We start from the raw sequence: 13,102 nt of genomic DNA on the forward strand, positions 1-13,102 counted from the left end.
GGGTAGGAGGGGTACAACTCCACACAATTCCCACCGCCCAATCTCCATATCCCACCCCCTCCCCTGATAGTTTTCCTATTCTCTATCCCTCTGGGAGCATGGACCCAGGGTCATTGAGGGTTGCAGAAGGTGGAAGGTCTGGCTTCTGTAATTGCTTCCCCGCTGAACATGGGCGTTGACTGGTCGGTCCATACTCCCAGTCTGCCTCTCTCTTTCCCTAGTAGGGTGGGGCTCTGGGGAAGCTGAGCTCCAGGACACATTGGTGGGGTCTTCAATCCAGGGAAGTCTGGCCGGCATCCTGATGGCATCTGGAACCTGGTGACTGAAAAGAGAGTTAACATACAAAGCCAAACAAATTGTTGAGCAATCCTGGACCCAAAGCTCTTTATTTATTATTGGATAGAGACAGAGAGAAATTGAGAGGGAGGGGGGAGATAGAGAGGGAGAGAGACAGAGAGATACCCTCAATCCTGCTTCACCACTTGTGAAGCTTTCCCCCTGCAGGTGGAACCAGTGGCTTGAACCTGGGTCCTTTCACACTGTGATGTGTGTACTTAACCAGGTCTGCCACCAAAAGGCCTTTTCATTCTTCGCTTTTAGGCTTATATCATTTAACATAATCCCTTCAAGCACCATCTAGTGTCCTTTTTAATGGGGATCTATGCAACAAATAAGGTCAGTGTACACAGGATTGGGACAGTGGGTTTTTTGTTTGTTTGTTTTGGTTTGGTTTTTTGCCTCCAAGGTTATCACTGGGGCTTGGTGCCTTCACTATGAATCCACTGCTCTTGGTGACCATTTTTTCCATTTTGTTGTTGTCTGTTGTTATTGTTGGATAGGACAGAGAGAGAAACTGAAAGAGAAGGGGAAGGCAGAGAGGGGGAGAGAAAGATAGACACCTGCAGACCTGCTTCACCACATGAAGCAGAGGGAGAGCTGGCAGCTTGAACAGGGATCCTTGCGTGGGTTCTTGCACTTCATACTATGTGCACTTAACTGGGTGCACTACTGCTCGGCCCCAGCTCCTGTGGTCCTGGAGATGGCAGAGTGGATAAAGTATGAAACTCTCAAATATGAGGTCCTCAGCCTGACTCTGGGCATGCATGGCTTGTGCCAGAGTGATGCTCTGGCTCTGTCTACCTCTCACCCTTTCTCATAAACAAACAAATAAATAAATATTTTTGGGGAGTGGTGAAATTAATTAATTAATTAAATCTTTAAAAAACTTTTTTATATTTATTTATTTATTTTCCCTTGTGTTGCCCTTGTTTTTTGTTGTTGTAGTTATTATTGTTGTTATTGATGTCGTTGTTGTTAGGACAGAGAGAAATGTAGAGAAGAGGGGAAGAGAATTATAGACACCTGCAGACCTGTTTCACCACCTGTGAAGTGACTCCCCTGCAGGTGGGGAGCCGGGGCTCGAACTGGGATCCTTAGCCAGTCCTTGCGCTTTGTGCCACATGCGCTTAACCTGCTGCGCTACCGCCCAACTCCCTAAATCTTTTTTTTTTTAAGAGGATTTCACAGTGGAGCCTGGTGGTACTTGGGGAGCCTATAAATTCAACCAAAGAGAGTTCACTGTAGAGACTCCTGGGGATGAAGTCAAAGCTGGACTCAGAAAGAATGTCACCTGATTATTTCCCTGCTCTCTGTTCCCTTGGTGGGGCTGAGGGACTGAAGACTGCATACATGTCAAACCAGCTGGAGTTTGTGGACTAGCTGGATTTAGATCGATCTTGCCAACACACACACACACACACACACACACACACACACACACACACACACACACACACACACACATACCTTTGGTGTCTCCAGGAGGTGTATCTTGGTATATCTTGGAGATAAGACCATTCTGTTTCCTCTGACTCACCCTCCTGCTGCCACAGTTCTGAGCTGTCTGTCCTAGGATTTCGGCATCTGTTCTTGTGTGACAGATGCAGCACTCCCTCGGCAAACAGCCTCTCTTTATCTTTCCTGCTATAATGTCAAGAGGGGGAGGTGTGTGGAAAATGTCAGGCAAGGATTGTGTACTTGTGTCATCCTCCAGAAAGAAAGTTCAAGCTTCTGTGCTCGGTCTGTAGGGTGGACTGTCAGTTGATTTGCCTAAGAATCATTCTCAGCCAAGGAAATAGTTCAGCTGGTAGAACACTAGGCTCGCACATTTGAGGTACCCAGTTCAATCCCTGATGCCACATGTACCAGAGTGGTGTTTCATGTAAAACTAACACTCACTCATTCTCTCTCTCTCTCTCTCTCTCATTCTCTCAATAAATACATTTCTATTTTTTAAAATTTCTTTATTGGGGGATTAATGGTTTATAGTTGGCATTTAAATACAGTAGTTTGTACATTGTAAGATTTCTCAGTTCTCTACATAATAATTCAACCCCCACTAGGTCCTCCTCTGCTGTCATGTTCCAGGACCTGAGCCTTCCTCCCCACCCCAGCCTTTTACTTTGGTACAGTACACCAAAATAAAATCCTATTTTAATGAACAGCTCTTATTTCTTCACAGTATCTGACTTCTCTGGGATAAGATTATAGGGAGGAGAGAGAGACAGAGATGAAATGAACTTCACATTCGGCTCCACCAATGCAAAAGTGGTTATACACATACATATTTAAACTATTTCCCTTTTTTATTGAGGGGATTAATGGATTTAACATAGTTTAACAGTAAATACAGTTTTTGATATGTGTAATTTTTTAAAAATATCTATTTATTTATTATTCCCTTTTCGTTGCCCTTGTTTTTTATTGTTGTAGCTATTATTGTTGTTGTTATTGATGTCACTGTTGTTGGATAGGACAGAAAGAAATGGAGAGAGGAGGGAAGATGGGGGAGAGAAAGATAGACACCTGCAGACCTGCTTCAGTGCTTGTCCTTGCACTTTGTGCCACTTGCACTTAACCCACTGCACTACCGCCTGACTCCCAAGACGTGTAAAAATTTTTTTTAATTTTTTATTTAAGAAAGGATTAATGAACAAAAAGACGTGTAAAATTTATCAGCTTAGTTCATCCTCTACCTTCATGCACCAAGACTTGAAAGCTCCCCTGCCCCCCCCTAGTCCTTTAATTTGGTGCAATATACCAAATCCAGTCTAAATTCATTGGATTTCCCCTTTCTGTTCTTATTTTTAAACTTCTGAGTGGGATCATCCCATATTCATTGTTCTCTTTCTGGTTTATCTCACTTAACATGATTCCTTCAAGCTCCATACAAAATGAGGTGAAGAAGGTAATAGTTGAGTAGTATTTCACTGTGTATATATAGCACAAGTCTCTCTTTTCTTTCTTTTTTTAATTTTTATATTACATAATTACATTCAACAGGGGTTTGAACCTACACCATTCCCATCACCAGAGTTGCAGTCTCCGCTCTGCAATCCACCACAGTTCCCTTAAGGTTGTAGACATGGGCCAACCATTATCTCTACAACTATCTGTCTACATTTATACATAATCCACCCCTTTTTCTGGTTCAATCCTCTCTTCCCCTCCAAGTCACTCATGACACCATTACTACCTCCATATGTCCCTCTCCTTTTCCTTCTCTCTCTCTGGGTGCTGATGGAGCTGGAGTTTAGAGCTCTCTTATCTTCATCCTATCACTTCTCCCCTGCTGGGAGTATGGGTCAAGGTTGTTTTGGGGGAGCAGAAGGTAGGGGTTCTGGCTTCAGTAATTGCTTCTTCACTGAACATGGGCATTGGCAGGTAGATCTATACCCCAGCCTGTTTCTATCTTTCCTTAGTGGGGCAGAGATCTGGAGGTGTGAGGGTGCAGGACACATTGGTGAGGTCATCTGTCCAGAGAAGTCGGGATGGAATCATGGTAGCATCTGTAACTTGGTGTCTGGAAGGCAGCATGACTTAAGTTGAGACAAAAATGGTTAATGAACAGGAACCAAAAATTAGGATTAGAGCAGATGAGATTAGGGATTTTAGGGTAGAAGAAAAGTAGAACATCCATTTTAGGCATGTTCCTGGGGGCACACAATTATGGCAGTTTTGCTTGAGTTTGGTAGCTATCCTGAAATTGGATAAGAATACTGTCTGGAAGAAAAAAGAATATTTTCTGAGGGAATGGTGTCAGAGCAGAGAAAAAGGGCTTGAAAGTTGGATTAGGGCAGAGAGTAGATGCCGATCTTGAAAAAAAAAATTCTGTGGCTAAAATTAACTATTCAATTCCACCCACCTGCTCCAGGGCCTATATATATATATATATATATATATATATATATATATATATATATATATATATTATCAGAGCTTCTGTAGCCTCTAAATCACTACTGGTCTGAGCCTATAGCTCATGGTCATAACTGGGAACATTGCAGGCTGCACTTATTTCAGGACCAGTCTTTTTTGAGTGGCAGGGCAAGATATGCCCAGCCTCCCTTCAGAGACTCAGGCTACTGTCATTGCTTTATAGTGAGGACAATTTCCTGGGAGGTCCCACAAGATGCCATTTCTTATAGAAATGACCAGTGGTGGTGGAGAGGGTCCCTTTAGAGGTCTAGGCCCATCATATGTGTATGGGAATCAAATGATTCCCTAACTAGGGCCCCAGATGATGAGGTGGTGTGATAATGACCAAAAGGGCCAGTATTAAGTGGGCCAGTCTGTTGTCCTTATCCAATTTTTGTAGTCTTCTCTTTATCTGATGATCTTAGATTTTCTCTCAGTTGTTTAGGCATTGAGTATCATTTGTTGAGCCTAGTCAGAGTTACGTTTTTGGGATATGTTTTCTTTGGGCCTTTCTGCTAGGCTGCCCAGATAATTTGGTCTAAGTCCAATCGATTACAGAATTTATGATGCCTTATTTAGGCACTTGAACCATTACTGAGCCCTTTGACTTTGCGTTATATAATTGTCCTTTGTTTATGAATACGTGTACACCTATATCCAGACCCTAAACTCGAGCCTAATCTGGTATCTGTTACTTAGTTAAATGGCGTGCCATCTAACGTGGATGTAGGTAGTCTCCTGTCAGGAAAGGCCTCATCAGATTTGAAGTGTTTCAAGGCTGACTTCTCTGGCTCGGTATCTCTGGTTATAGTCCACAGTAGGATTTCAGTAGCAGCATAATGCGGCGTGGCAGCACCAGTAGTGGTTTGGCTGAAGGCGACAGAGGCGGTTGGTGGTAAGGAATCATAGAGAAGGAATATCAAGAAGTATGGGCATATCCTAGAGGTACAAGGACTAGGAGAAATAAGGGTCTTAAAGAGAATGCAAGGGTTTTCTTATAGTCTTAGGAAGAGTTTAGAATATCAATAATTAATTATTATTATAACTAGGTTAGTCAGGGTGTTTTCTATGATAATCCAATGGTTAATATCTATATTAATATACTTGACTTCACTATGCTTTGAAACCTTTTAGTGGTATCTGAACCTCTTTGTATTTTAGACACTTATAAGGCCAAACCAGCTCGAACTGGGATCCTTACTCCGGTCCTTGCGCTTTGTGTCACCTGTTCTTAAACCGCTGTGCTACTGCCTGACTCCTAGTAGTTCCATTTCTAGCCTTCTGAGAGTTCTCCAGACTGCTCTCCACAGGGTTTGGACTAATATACACCCCCACTAGCATTGTGTTATTTTTTTAAATTTCTTTATTGGGGAATTAATGTTTTACATTCAACAATAAGTACAATAGTTTGTACATGCATAACATTTCCCAGTTTTCCATATAACAAGACAACCCCCACTAGGTCCTCTGTCATCCTTTTTGGACCTGTTTTCTCCCCACCCACCCACCCACCCCAGAGTCTTTTATTTGCAGTACACCATGCATTCTATTTTTTTACCCCCACAGCCTCTCTAGCTATCTGTTACTATCTGTTACTATTTGTCACAGAAGTGAAGTGGCATCTCATTGTTGTCTTTATTTTCATTTCTCTGACAATCAATGATTTGGAGCATGTTTTATATATCTGTTGGCCTTTTGGATCTCTCTTCTGTTAATATTTTTCCCCACTTGTAAATGAGGTCATTTGTTTCTTTGTTGCTGAGTTTGGTGGCCTCTTTATATATTTTGGTTAACCTTTTTTTGTTGTTGTTGCCCTGATGTATGGCATATAAAGATCTTTCCAGGGAGTCACAGGCAATAGCGTAGCGAGTTAAGCACACGTGGGGCAAAGGATCCCGGTTCGAGCCACCGGCTCCCCACCTGCAGGGGAGTCACTTCACAAGCAGTGAAGCAGGTCTACAGGTGTCTATCTTTCTCTCCCTCTCTGTCTTACCCTCCTCTCTCCATTTCTCTCTGTCCTATCCAACAACAATGACATCAATAACAATAATAACTACAACAATAAAGCAACAAGGGCAACAAAAGGGAATAAACAAATATTTAAAAAAATATACACAGCAAAGAAACTACCACCCAAACAAAGAGACTGTTTACAGAATAAGAGAAGACATTTTTTTGGTTGGTGTTTTGTTTTGCCTCCAGGGTTATTGCTAGGGCTCAGTGTTGGCACTATGAATCCACATCTCCCTTCAGCCATTTTTTTCTTTTCTATTCTATTCTTTTCTTTTTTTCCTTTCTATTTTTATTTGACAGGACAGAGAGAAATTGAGAGAGGAGGGAGAGATAGAGAGGAAGAGAGAAGGGTAGATACCTGCAGACCGGCTTCACTACTTGTGATGTGTCCCCATTGCAGAGGGGGAGGGAGCAGAGGCTCAAACTCGGTTCCTTGCACAGGTCCTTTTCACTTAGTGCTTTGTGTGCTTAACCAGGTGTGCCACTGCCTGGTCCCTGCAAAGATTTTTTTTTAATTTTTAAAATATTTTATTTATTTATTTTCTCTTTTGTTGTCCTGTTGTTGTAGTTATTATTGTTATTGACGTTGTTGTTGTTAGATAGGACAGAGAAATGGAGAGAGGAGGGGAAGACAGAGAGGGGAAGAGAAAGATAGACACCTGCAGACCTGCTTCACCACCTGTGGTAGTGCAGCAGGTTAAGCGCAGGTGGCGCAAAGCACAAGGACTGACGTAAGGATCCTGGTTTGAGCCTCCAGCTCCCCACCTGCAGGGGAGTTGATTTACAAGCTGTGAAGCAGGTCTGCAGGTGTCTTTCTCTCCCTCTTTCTGTCTTCCCCTCCTCTCTCCTTTTCTCTCTGTCCTATCTAACAACGACGATATCAAGTACAACAACAATAATAACTACAACAACAATAAAAGCCAACAAGTGCAACAAAAAGGGAAAATAAATAAATATAAAAAATTTTCACACCTATGGACATCTAATCTTTGATAAAGGGGCCCAGACTATCAAATGGGGAAAGCAGAGTCTCTTCAACAAATGGTGTTGGAAACAATGGGTTGAAACATGCAGAAGAATGAAACTGAGCCACTTTATTTCACCAAATACATAAGTAAATTCCAAGTGAATCAAGGACTTGGATGTTAGACCACAAACTATCAGATACTTAGAGGTAAATATTGATAGAACTCTTTTCCGCATAAATTTTAAAGAGCTCTTCAATAAAACGAATCCAATTACAAAGAAGACTAAGGCAAGTATAAACCTAAGGGACTACATCAAATTAAAAAGCTTCTGCACAGCAAAAGAAACCACTACCCAAACCAAGAGACCCCTCACAGAGTGGGAGAAGATCTTTACATGCCATACATCAGACAAGAGTTTAATAACCAACATATATAAAGAGCTTGCCAAACTCAACAACAAGAAAACAAATAATCCCATCCAAAAAATGGGGGGAGGACATGGACAGAATATTCACCACAGAAGAGATCCAAAAGTCTGAGAAACACATGAAAAAATGCTCCAAGTCTCTGATTGTCAGAGAAATGCAAATAAAGACAACAATGAGATACCACTTCACTCCTGTAAGAATGTCATACATCAGAAAAGGTAACAGCAGCAAATGCTGGAGAGGATGTGGGGTCAAAGGAACCCTCCTACACTGCTAGTGGGAATGTAAATTAGTCCAGCCTCTGTGGAGAGCAGTCTGGAGAACTCTCAGAAGGCTAGAAATGGACCTACCCTATGATCCTGCAATTCCTCTCCTGGGGATATATCCTAAGGAACCCAACACATCCATCCAAAAAGATCTGTGTACACATATGATCTTAGAAGCACAATTTGTAATAGCCAAAACCTGGAAGCAATCCAGGTGTCCAACAACAGATGAGTGGCTGAGCAAGTTGTGGTATATATACACAATGGAATACTACTCAGCTGTAAAAAATGGTGACTTTACTGTTTTCAGCCGATCTTGGATGGACCTTGAAAAAATCATGTTGAGTGAAATAAGTCAGAAACAGAAGGATGAATATGGGATGATCTCACTCTCAGGCCGAAGTTGAAAAACAAGATCAGAAAAGAAAACACAAGTAGAACCTGAAATGGAATTGGCATATCGCACCAAAGTAAAAGACTCTGGGGTGGGTGGGTGGAGAGAATACAGGTCCAAGAAGGATGACAGAGGACCTAGTGGGGGTTGTATTGTTATATGGGAAACTGGGGAATGTTATGCATGTACAAACTATTGTATTTACTGTTGAATGTAAAACATTAATTCCCCCATAAAGAAATTAAAAAAAAAATTTAAAAAGAAAAAAAGTGTGGTCCGGGAGGTGGCACAGTGGTAAAGCTTTGGACTCTCAAGCATGAGGTTGTGAGTTCGATCCCTGGCAGCACATACGCAGGGTGATGTCTGGTTCTTTCTCTCTCCTCCTATCTTTCTCATAAATAAACAAAACCTTTAAAAAAAAAAAAGGGAGTTGGGCAGTGAAGCGGATTAAGCACATGTGGTGCAAAGCAGAAGGATCAGCGTGAGGATCCCAGTTTGAGCCCCCGGCTTCCCACCTGCAGAGGAGTCACTTCACAAGCAGTGAAGCAGGTCTGCAGGTGTCTATCTTTCTCTCCCCCTCTCTATCTTCCCCTTCTCTCTCCATTTCTCTCTGTCCTATCTAACAATGACAACAACAATAAAACAACAAAGGGCAACAAAAGGGAATAAATATTAAATAAAATAAAAATAAAAAATAAGTAAATGTTACACTAATGCATGAATTAACAATAGGCTGTCTCTTTCCCCACCCCCACCCCCATTCCCATCCCTTCCTCTCTCCCTTCCTCTCTCCCTTCCTTTTTACTTGTCTTTCTATCTTTTCTTGTCAGGGCCTTGCCCGTAAGCAAGTCCACTGTTCCCAAGCCCTGTTTTCATACATACAGATACACAGAGGGGGAGAGGGAAACATCACAGCCTCACAGCTGCCCCCATTGTTGTCCCATTCCCATGAGGTGCAAGGACATGAACTTGGCAGACTAGCAAGGTAAGGCAGGTGACTTTATCTGCAACAATGACACATTTTCATTGGCTGGGTCAAAGGAGAGAGTGTTTTAGGATTAAGAATGAGTACACTCTAAAATCAGGTGGTGATTCTAGTCTGTGTTTGTGTATTATCACTGTTTTTTGTTTCATTTGCCCACATGAATTCTTGTTCAAACTAGTTATTCTCTTTTTTAAATTACATCTTATTTATTTATTAATCAAATGTATAGGAGAGAGACAGAGAGAGAATCAGTTATCATCTGGTACATGTGCTGCTGGGGATTGAACTCAGGACCTCATGCTTGAGAGTCCAGTGCTTTATCCACTGTGCCACCTCCTGAACCACCAAGCTAGTTACACTCTATTCTAGCTATACATAAGAATCCTCTGAGGAATTTTTATAAAATCCTGATGCCCAGTACTACTCTGGGACACCCTGATTTAACTATTTAAGTATTTAAACATTTAAGTAGTCAGGTGTGGGACCTGGCAGTGAAATAATTTTTCTCCTCCCCTCTCCTTCCCTCCCTCTCTCCCCTACTCCCTCTCTTCCATTTTTCTCCCCTCCTCTCCCACTCTTCTCCCCTTCTCTCCCCTCCCAACTTCCCTTCCTTCCTTCTTTCTTTCTTCCTGCCCCCCAAGTTCCCCAAGTGATTCTGATGTGCAGACAGGGTTGAGAAATGGTCTTCCAAAAAGGCCAGGGCAATGGTGAACCTGGTTGAATGCACCTACACTCACATGTACGTGGACCGGGGTTCAAGCTGCTGGTCCCCACCTGCAGGGAGAAGGCTTTGTGATCAGTGAAGCAGTGCTGCAGCTCAGTCTCTATCTATCTATCTACCTTCCTTCTCGGCTTTTCTTGGCCTTTATCAAATAAATAATATTTAAAAAAGCAAGAGAATCAGTCTTCTAAGTCAGTCATACTAAGGACGTGCAGAAAAGAGTCTGGCTTACAGAAAAGCTTTACTTCCTTTGATAGTTTCATGGTAACAAGTTTGATAGCATTTTTACCTTGTTAAGAAAAGGGACCAGTGGTCTGGGAGGCTAGTGGGTAAGGCACTAGACTCTCAAGCATGAGGTCCTGAGTTCAATCCCCGGCAGCACATGTACCAGAGTGATGTCTGGTTCTTTCTTTCTCTCTCTCCTATCTTTTTCATTGATAAATAAATAAAATCTTTCAGATGTCTGGATTAGCTGGCAAAATCTGGTTGATTTCCCTGCAAAACACGCTAACATTTAGTCCTCATAGGATATAATCCTGGCCTCTCTCAGAAGGTTTGTAAGAAAATCTCAGTCAGTCATCTAATCCACTCCTCAGGATAAACTGCAAACTGGAGAGTGAGAAATATCATATAGATTTGCAACATTCAAACACATTCAATAATAAAAATAAATAAATGGAAAAACAAGATCGCTCACCTGGGAGAGTACCTGCTTTGTCATGTGCACCATCCTGGTCTGAGCTTGATCCCCACCACACTGGAGGAAGCTTCAGTGCTGTGCTGGCTTTCCCTTCCCTCCGCAGTCTCTGTCTTGCTTTCTATCTGAAAAAGCTGGACCACAGTAGTGAAACCCCAGTGATGACAACAAGAAGAAAAAAAAAAGAGAGAGAGAGAAGGAAAAATAATGGTCAACCAGAATAGCTAAAAGGCTGTGTTTCCCTGTTGAGGAAAAGGCAATTCCCATTATTCCAGAGGAACTATTAGCCTCAGTAATTCAGCCTTCCCACGTCCCTTCTCTGAAGATTCTTGGAAGGTGCCGTAATCATAGAATTACTGGAACATGAACATGACTGTTAGTAGCAGCAACAGCTTTTCCTATAGAGGAGCCTGGAACAACACACATATTGCAAGGGAGAGCAGGTGTTTCAGGATTTCAGTGTGTATTTAACAGACTTTTCTTAAAAAAATTTATTTATTCATTTCCTTTTGTTACTCTTGTTGTAGTTATTATTGTTGTTGTCGGATAGCACAGAGAGAAATGGAGAAAGGAGGGGAAGACAGAGAAGGGGAGAGAAAGATAGACACCTGCAGACCTGCCTCACCACTTGTGAAGTGACTCCCTTGCAGGTGGGGAGCCGGGGGCTCGAACCGGGATCCTTCTGCCGGTCCCTGTGCTTTGTACCACCTGCGCTTAACCCGCTGTGCTACTGCCTGACTCCCCTAACAGACTTTTCTGATGACCACAGATCTCTGTGCATTAGAATAACCCTATCCTGGTTTCCCTGTGGCCGTCTCTTCTCCCCCGAGGAGCCTGGAGTTACATGAGCAAGGTCTGTTTGTACTGATAGTTTGTAGCCTCTCCCTTAGGGAGCTAGCACATGTGCTCACTTTCCTGGTGCTATTCTCTGTCTAATGCAATAGCTCTACCAGGACTGATGACACATGCACATGGGATCTTTCTCTTGTTTCTTGGGCACCAGTCGACTCAGGCAAAGACATGGATATGTGTTGGGGAGGCAGGGAGGGTAGCTTCCTGGGTGGACACACCCTGAATTTAACTAGGTTAATCAGCAGTTTCTGAGGACCTATGCACCTGCTCAGACTTGATCTGGAACTTTAGGCAGAGTGGAAGGCAGTCTTTCAATCTCCACTTCCTGCCATGGAGTAACAGATGTCCTTGGGGCGCACACCCTGCCAGGCCCAGCTGCCTTGTGCTCATCGAGACTGTCTTTATATTTATATTCTCCTCAGCTCTTGCAACAGGTGAATGATTCTGTCTTTTCCTTTTTTTTTTTTCTCTCCATCTTTATGTAACTGCTAAGCAGGAAACTTTTTTCCAAACTATCCCATGTCTTTTTTTTTTTTTAGATTTAAAAAAATATTTATTTATGGGGGGTCGGGTGATAGTTCAATGGGTTTGCCACACATGGCACAAAGTGCAAGGACTAGAGGAAGGATCCCGGTTTGAGCCCCTGGCTCCCCACCTGCAGGGGAGTTAGTTGCTTCACAGGTAGTGAAGCAGGTCTGCAGGTGTCTATCTTTCTCTCCCCCTCTATCTTCCCCTCCTCTCTCCATCACTCTGTCCTATCCAATAACAAAGGACATCACCACCACCAACAACAATAATAACCACAACAAGGCTACAACAACAAGGGCAACAAAAGGGGAAAAAAATGGCCTCCAGGAGCAGTGGATTCATGGTGCAGGCACTGAGCCCCAGCAGTAATTCTGGAGGCAAAAAAAAAAAAATTATTTATTTCCTTTTGTTGCCCTTGTTGTTTTATTGTTATAGTTGTTGTTGTTGTTGTTGTTATTGGTGTCGTTGTTGTTGGATAGGACAGAGAGAAATGGAGAGAGGAGGGGAAGACAGAGAGGGGGAGAGAAAGATAGACACCTACAGACCTGCTTCACTGCTTGTGAAGCGACTCCCCTGCAGGTGGGGAGCCGGGGGCTGGAACTGGTTCCTTCTGCTGGTCCTTGCACTTCATGCCACGTGGGCTTAATCTGCTGTGCTACCTCCTGACTCCCAGATTTTTTTTTTTTTCATGAGAAAGAAAAGGAGAGAAAGAAAGAACCAGACATCATTCTGGTACATGAGCTGCCGGGAATTGAACTTAGGACCTCACGCTTGGAAGTCCAGTGCCTTATCTACTGTGCCACCTCCCAGACCACTCCCATGTCATTCTTTAAACTAATAATACAGTTCTTGAGCCATCTCTTCCCCATGACATAATTAAATAATTATAATATACCTTTAGACATGACACTTACATTTGGGAAGCAAAGAACATGAATAGGGTAGATCTTGTGGGAAATATCACTGGGTGAGGTGCTTATCTTGCCAGGTGGG

This window comes from Erinaceus europaeus, chromosome 12 (assembly GCF_950295315.1).
Source record: "Erinaceus europaeus chromosome 12, mEriEur2.1, whole genome shotgun sequence".
NCBI lineage: Eukaryota > Metazoa > Chordata > Mammalia > Eulipotyphla > Erinaceidae > Erinaceus > Erinaceus europaeus.